The sequence below is a fragment of the Leopardus geoffroyi genome, chromosome E2 (assembly GCF_018350155.1).
Source record: "Leopardus geoffroyi isolate Oge1 chromosome E2, O.geoffroyi_Oge1_pat1.0, whole genome shotgun sequence".
Classification (NCBI taxonomy): Eukaryota; Metazoa; Chordata; class Mammalia; order Carnivora; family Felidae; genus Leopardus; species Leopardus geoffroyi.
This window is the reverse complement of record NC_059335.1, coordinates 44,183,132-44,189,455: the sequence shown is the minus strand read 5'-3', so window position 1 is coordinate 44,189,455 and position 6,324 is coordinate 44,183,132. Positions and strand designations below refer to the sequence as shown.

Below are 6,324 nucleotides of genomic sequence, written 5' to 3'. Positions count from 1 at the left end.
ATGTCTTGAGGAAATGCCAAAACTGGGCATCCCGCCCCCAACTTCAAAGCCACGGCTGTTATGCCAGATGGCCAGTTCAAAGACATCAGTCCGTCTGACTGCAAAGGAAAATACATTTTGTTCTTCTTTTACCCTCTTGACTTCACCTTTTGTGCCCCAAGGAGACCATTGCTTTCAGCGACAGGGCAGGAGAATGTAAGAAACTTGATTGCCAAGTGATTGGTGCCTCTGTGGATTCTCATTTCTGTCACCTAAAAGGGAGCCATGCACCCAAGAAATAAGGAGGACTGGGACCCACAAACATTCCCTTGGTATCAGACCCCAAGGTAACATCGCTCAGGACTATGGAGTCTTAAAGGCTAATGAAGGCATCTCGTTTAGGGGCCTCTTTATCATTGACGATGAAGGTTTCCTTCGGCAGATCGCCGTGAATGACCTTCCCATTGGCCTTTCTGTGGATGAGATTCTGAGAGTGGTTCAAGCCGTCCAGTTTACTGACAAGCATGGGGAAGTACACCCAGCTGGCTGAAAGCTTGGCAGTGATAGCATCAAGCCTGATGTCCAGAAAAGCAAAAAATATTTCTCTAAGCAGAAGTGAGCACTGGCTCATTTTAGGGCTGGGCTGCAGTGGGGGGCCATGAAAACAGAATCTGTTTTGTATTATTGTCATGATTAAAACACAAGACTTCAGACTCAGTGCAGAAGTGGTAGGAGACAGGACAGGCCTTTCCTTCAGGGGTTGAGGGGGCCCGCCTTTCTTCCTCTGGAGAGAATGGCCTGAACTGTGCTACGAGGGTAGGCCAACTGATCTGTATGGTAGTGGGGCATCCCTTTAGATCTTTTGCCATTTCTATTAAACTTGAACCGAGACGATAATATAATAATAATTTTTTTAAAAATGTGTCCTGCCCTAAGAAGCTCAGAGGTAATGAGGGATGCAGACAGGTAAACATTATCCATTTATTTATTAAATATTTATTGAAGGCTAACTATGTACCAGGCATTGTGCTAAATGCCCGTAATTGCAATGTATGGTATCATCAAGAAGATAGCTACCATGTTTTGAAGCTCAGCATACTCTACATGCCTTCTCTCACTGGGCCTCGCACCTCCCTTTGGGTGTTATCACTACATCCATTTCACCGACGTGGAAGCAGAAGCTCAGAGTAGTGACAAGATTTGTCCAGAGTTACACAGTACAAGTGATAGAACTGGAATCTGAACCCAGGACCACTAGCCTCCAAAGCCTCTTAATCTCCATGCTACGCTGCTAGGGTCAGGGCAGGCTTTATTTATAGGTACCATTTTATTTATTTTTTTTTTAATTTTTTTTCAACGTTTATCTATTTTTGGGACAGAGAGAGACAGAGCATGAACGGGGGAGGGGCAGAGAGAGAGGGAGACACAGAATCGGAAACAGGCTCCGGGCTCTGAGCCATCAGCCCAGAGCCCGACGCGGGGCTCGAACTCACGGACCGCGAGATCGTGACCTGGCTGAAGTCGGACGCTTAACCGACTGCGCCACCCAGGCGCCCCTATAGGTACCATTTTAACTGAGAGGCAAACCTTGCTTAATTGAGCAAGGATTGATCTGTCAAGTCGACCTGAAATTCCGGGCCCCAGGGCAGCCGGGAGAAGGTGGTAAGGGCATGGCTGGAGCCGGTGATTGTTCAGCCAGGCTGGGGCTTCAGTGCGTCAAGGGGTGGGGTGGGGTAATGATGAGAGCTAAAACCAGAGGGGTGGGCCCTGGTGGGGGTGGGGGAGTCATGTGGTTCTCCAACCTGCCTACAGAGCAGAATGTATTATACCCATTTTCCAGAAGAGGTGACTGAGGCCCAGAGAGATGAACAACCAGGTCATAGCCGAGTAGGCTTGAGGCTGGTGATCAGGCTCCAACACCAGTAAGACAAAATGGTTCCCAGCATGGAACTGGCATGGATAGGTGCTCACTGCCTGAGCCTGAATCCTGCTCCTCCACCGGCTAGTTATAAGCTTTTGAAGGAGTCAAACTCTCTTGGGTTCTCAATTATCTCATCTGCACAAATGGGGATAACAGCAGCACCTACCTGGTTGGGTGGTCTTGAGAACTAGGTGAAATAACCTAGGTAAATGTGGCAGACAAGAAGTACTAAATGAACATTAACTATTACAATTCCCACATTTCACAATGCTCAGGGTTTCCCTCGGTGCAGCCTGTGGGCAGCGGGCTCCCTCCAGCCTCTCACGCTCTCCCAGGCCTGCTGAAAGCGGGGGAGCTCCATAGCTGGCTGTGTGCCCTCTGTTTGCACCGATGTCTTTTTACCCAGTAACTCAGGAATGACAGATAAGCTGCTGCAAAACTGCTGTCCAGGCGGGTCCCAAAGACCTGTCTCCCACCTTCCAGCACAAAAGGCCCCTCGCCTCCTCTCAGAGCCAAGGACACTACCCAGAGGGGATGGAGAGAGAAATCCCCTCCTACTCTTACCTTCACCTTTGACAAGGCCACCCTCCAGGCTCTGCCAATGAAATCTTGTCTCTAAAATGACTCAGCTGGCCTGGAAGGATTCTTTAGTTTCCTTCTGCCTCTAAAAACCATGACTTTGGGGCGCCTGGGTGGCTCAGTCGGTTAAGCATCCAACTTCAGCTTCGGCTCAGGTCATGATCTCCAGGTTTGTGAGTTCAAGCCCTGCATTGGGCTCTCTGCTGTCAGCTCGAACCACCGTTTCAGATCCTCTGTCCTCCTCTCTCTCCCTGCCCCTCCCCCCTCACACTCTCTCTCAAAAATAAACACTAAAGGGGTGCCTGGGTGGCGCAGTCGGTTAAGCGTCCGACTTCAGCCAGGTCACGATCTCGCGGTCCGTGAGTTCGAGCCCCGCGTCGGGCTCTGGGCTGATGGCTCAGAGCCTGGAGCCTGTTTCCGATTCTGTGTCTCCCTCTCTCTCTGCCCCTCCCCCGTTCATGCTCTGTCTCTCTCTGTCCCAAAAATAAATAAACGTTGAAAAAAAAAATTTTTTTTAAATAAACACTAAAAAAAATAAAAATGAAAATAATAAAAACAATGACTTTGAGCTTCTTGAGATAGGAAATTGGGTCATGGGCCAGGTTCATGTTTCCTTCTTTTGGAGGCCAGGGGTTCTCTTTTTTTAAATTTTTTTTTTTAATGTTTTTTTTTTTTTTTTTAATTTATTTTTGAGACAGAGAGAGACAGAGCATGAACGGGGGAGGGTCACAGAGAGAGGGAGACACAGAATCGGAAGCAGGCTCCAGGCTCTGAGCCATCAGCCCAGAGCCCGACGCGGGGCTCGAACTCACGGACCGCGAGATCGTGACCTGGCTGAAGTCTGACGCTTAACCGACTGCGCCACCCAGGCGCCCCTGGAGGCCAGGGGTTCTCAAGTGAGTTATGGACAGTTATGGAACGGTGATGTTGCCTTTTGCTTTCAGTTTTTAGATTTAACCTCCAGATAAAGCACAGAAGACTTAATTATAGTCACAGAACAAAATATAAGTATTATGAATAATATATAACTATTAAAAATTGGGTTGGCGTGCCTGGGTGGCTCAGTCAGTTGGGCGTCTGACTTCGGTGCAGGTCATGATCTCACAGTCTGTGGGTCTGAGCCCCATGTCGGGCTCTGTGCTGATAGTTCAGAGCCTGGAGCTGCTGTCTCCCTCTCTCTCTGCCCCTCCCCTGCTTCTTGCACTGTCTCTCTCTCTCTCTCAAAAATAAACATTAAAATCTTTTTTCAAAATTGGATAAAAAAATTGGGAGTTGTTTGAGAGGGAAGCTGGGACGGTTGGGAGGACACCAAATCCTCATCTTCCCACAGATATTTCTAGGAAGAGGGAAATTTGGGGTGACTGGCGAGTGCACAATTACCTGTTATATTATGTTTTGTAACATATATATATTTCTTTTTCTTTTTTTTATATATTTATTCTTTTTTTTTTTTTTAATTTTTTTTTTCAATGTTTATTTATTTGTTTGGGACAGAGAGAGACAGAGCATGAACGGGGGAGGTGCAGAGAGAGAGAGGGAGACACAGAATCGGAAACAGGCTCCAGGCTCTGAGCCATCAGCCCAGAGCCCGACGCGGGGCTCGAACTCCCGGACCGCGAGATCGTGACCTGGCTGAAGTCGGACGCTTAACGGACTGCGCGACCCAGGCGCCCCTATATTTATTCTTCTAAAAAAACTCAAATATTATCTCTTTAAAAGATAAAGAAAATATAAGGGGCAGCCAACTGGCTCCGTTGATAGAGCATGTGACTCTCGATCTTGGGGTCATAAGTTCATCTGGGGCATCTGGTGGCTCAGTCGGTTAAGCATTTGACTTCGGCTCAAGTCATGATCTCACGGTTTGTGCTGACAGCTCAGAGCCTGGAGCCTGCTTCAGATTCTGCTCCCTCTCTCTCTCTGCCCCTTCCCTGCTTGCGTTCTGTCTCTCTCTCTCTCTCTCAAAAATAAATAAACATTAAAAAAAATTTACAAAAAAATTATAAAAGTAAAAAAATAAAATAAAATCTGAGGGGGGGGGCGTGCCTGGGTGGCTCAGTTAAGCAACTGACTCTTGGTTTCAGCTCAGGTTATGATCTCACGATTCGGGAGTCTGAGCCTCAGGTAGGGCTCTACACTGACAGCACAGAGCCTGCTTGGGGTTCTCTGTCTCCCTCTCCCTCTGCCCCTCCCTCCCTCTCTCTCAAAAATAAACATTAAAAAAAATAAGCAAAATAAAGACCAAAAAGATTTTAAAAATCAATAAGGAAGGGCAAAAGAAAATGTAAGATATTATGAATAAAAGAAACAGATATAGCAAAAATAAAAAATTATTTGGTCTCTGTCTCCACAAGCTCAAACTTGTTCTGACTTGCCCAGTGTCTAACCCTTTCTAGATATATCTAAAATGGATTGAAGGAGGGCGGTGGGGTGTCAGCATGAAAAGGATCAAGGTCTGATACACACTTCGACATGGATGAACCTTGGAAACATGGTGCTCAAAGAAGCCACATAGTTTATGGTTCCATTTTTATGAAATGTCCAGAATAGGGCAACCTATTAGAGAATAGGTTAGGGGTTGCCTAGGGCTGGGCAGGACCGGGGGGTTGGAGGGAAAATTGCGAATGACTGCTAACAGGTACAGAACTTCTTTTAGAGAGGGAAGTATATGTTCTAAACTTAGATTGCGGTGATGACGGCACAACCTTGTGAATACACTAAAAGCCACTGAACTGGATGCTTGAAATGGGTGAATTGTGTGGTTTATGAATTTTATCAGAAGAAAGCTTTCTTTTTTAAGTGGGGAGGAGAATCTTGCTAAGAGCAAGCTTAGCTGAGGGGTGACTTTTGTAGCCCTATACCTCCTACATTTTCTGTTTCACAAATGGAAAAATCCAGAAACCTTTCATCCATGTACATATATAATTGTAACAACAACAACAACAAAAATGGCCCTCATTTATGTAATACTCATTGTGTTCCAGGTACTAGTACCAAGCACTTTTCATATTATTGACTCATGCACATCTCTGAGGAAGATACTATGCTGTCCCCTCTTGAGGACGCCAAGAGGTGAGGTGATTTTCCAAGACTAGTAAGTGGCAGAGCTGTGGCAAACCCACCACGTGCCTGGTCATGGGCTCAGCACCAGCAACACAGAACTCCATCTGAAGGCCATCACCCCTCCACTGTCCATGAAGAATGACCCAACCAACCTTCAGTGCTAGAGACCAATCATCTCTATTTGCCAGGGATAATGGATGTTCCTGGAGTATAGGACCCTTGGTGTTAAAACCAGGAAAGTCCAGGGGCATCTGGGTAGCTCAGCTGGTTGAGTGCCGGACTGTTTTTTTTTTTTAATTTTTTTTAATGTTTATTTATTTTTGAGACAATGCAAGAGACAGAGTGCAAGCAGTGGAGGGGCAGACAGAGGGAGACACGGAATCTGAAGCGGGCTCCAGGTTCTGAGCTGTCAGCCCAGAGCCCGACACACGGCTCCAACTCATGAACCCGTGAGATCATGACCTGAGCGAAAGTCGGACGCCTAACTGACTGAGTCACACAGGCACCCCTCTTTTTTTTTTTTTTTTTTTTTAATGTTTATTAACTTTTGAGAGAAAGAGCACTCACATGCAAGCAGGGGAGGGGCAGAGAAAGAGGATCTAAAGAGGGCTCAAATTCACAAACCATGAGATACTGACCTGAGCCAAAGTCGGATACTTAACCAACTGAGCCACCCAGGCACCTAGAGTGCCCAACTCTTGATTTGGGCTCAGGTCATAATCCCAGGGTCGTGGAATTGAGTCCTGCGTCGGGCTCTGTGCTGAGCATGGAACCTGCTTAAGATT

At 46.7% G+C, this 6,324-nt stretch overlaps 1 pseudogene; it reads left to right on the top strand.

Annotated features, from left to right (window-relative positions):
- On the top strand, positions 1-768 carry LOC123579360 (annotated as a pseudogene).
- Positions 769-6,324: the final 5,556 nt, after the last annotated feature.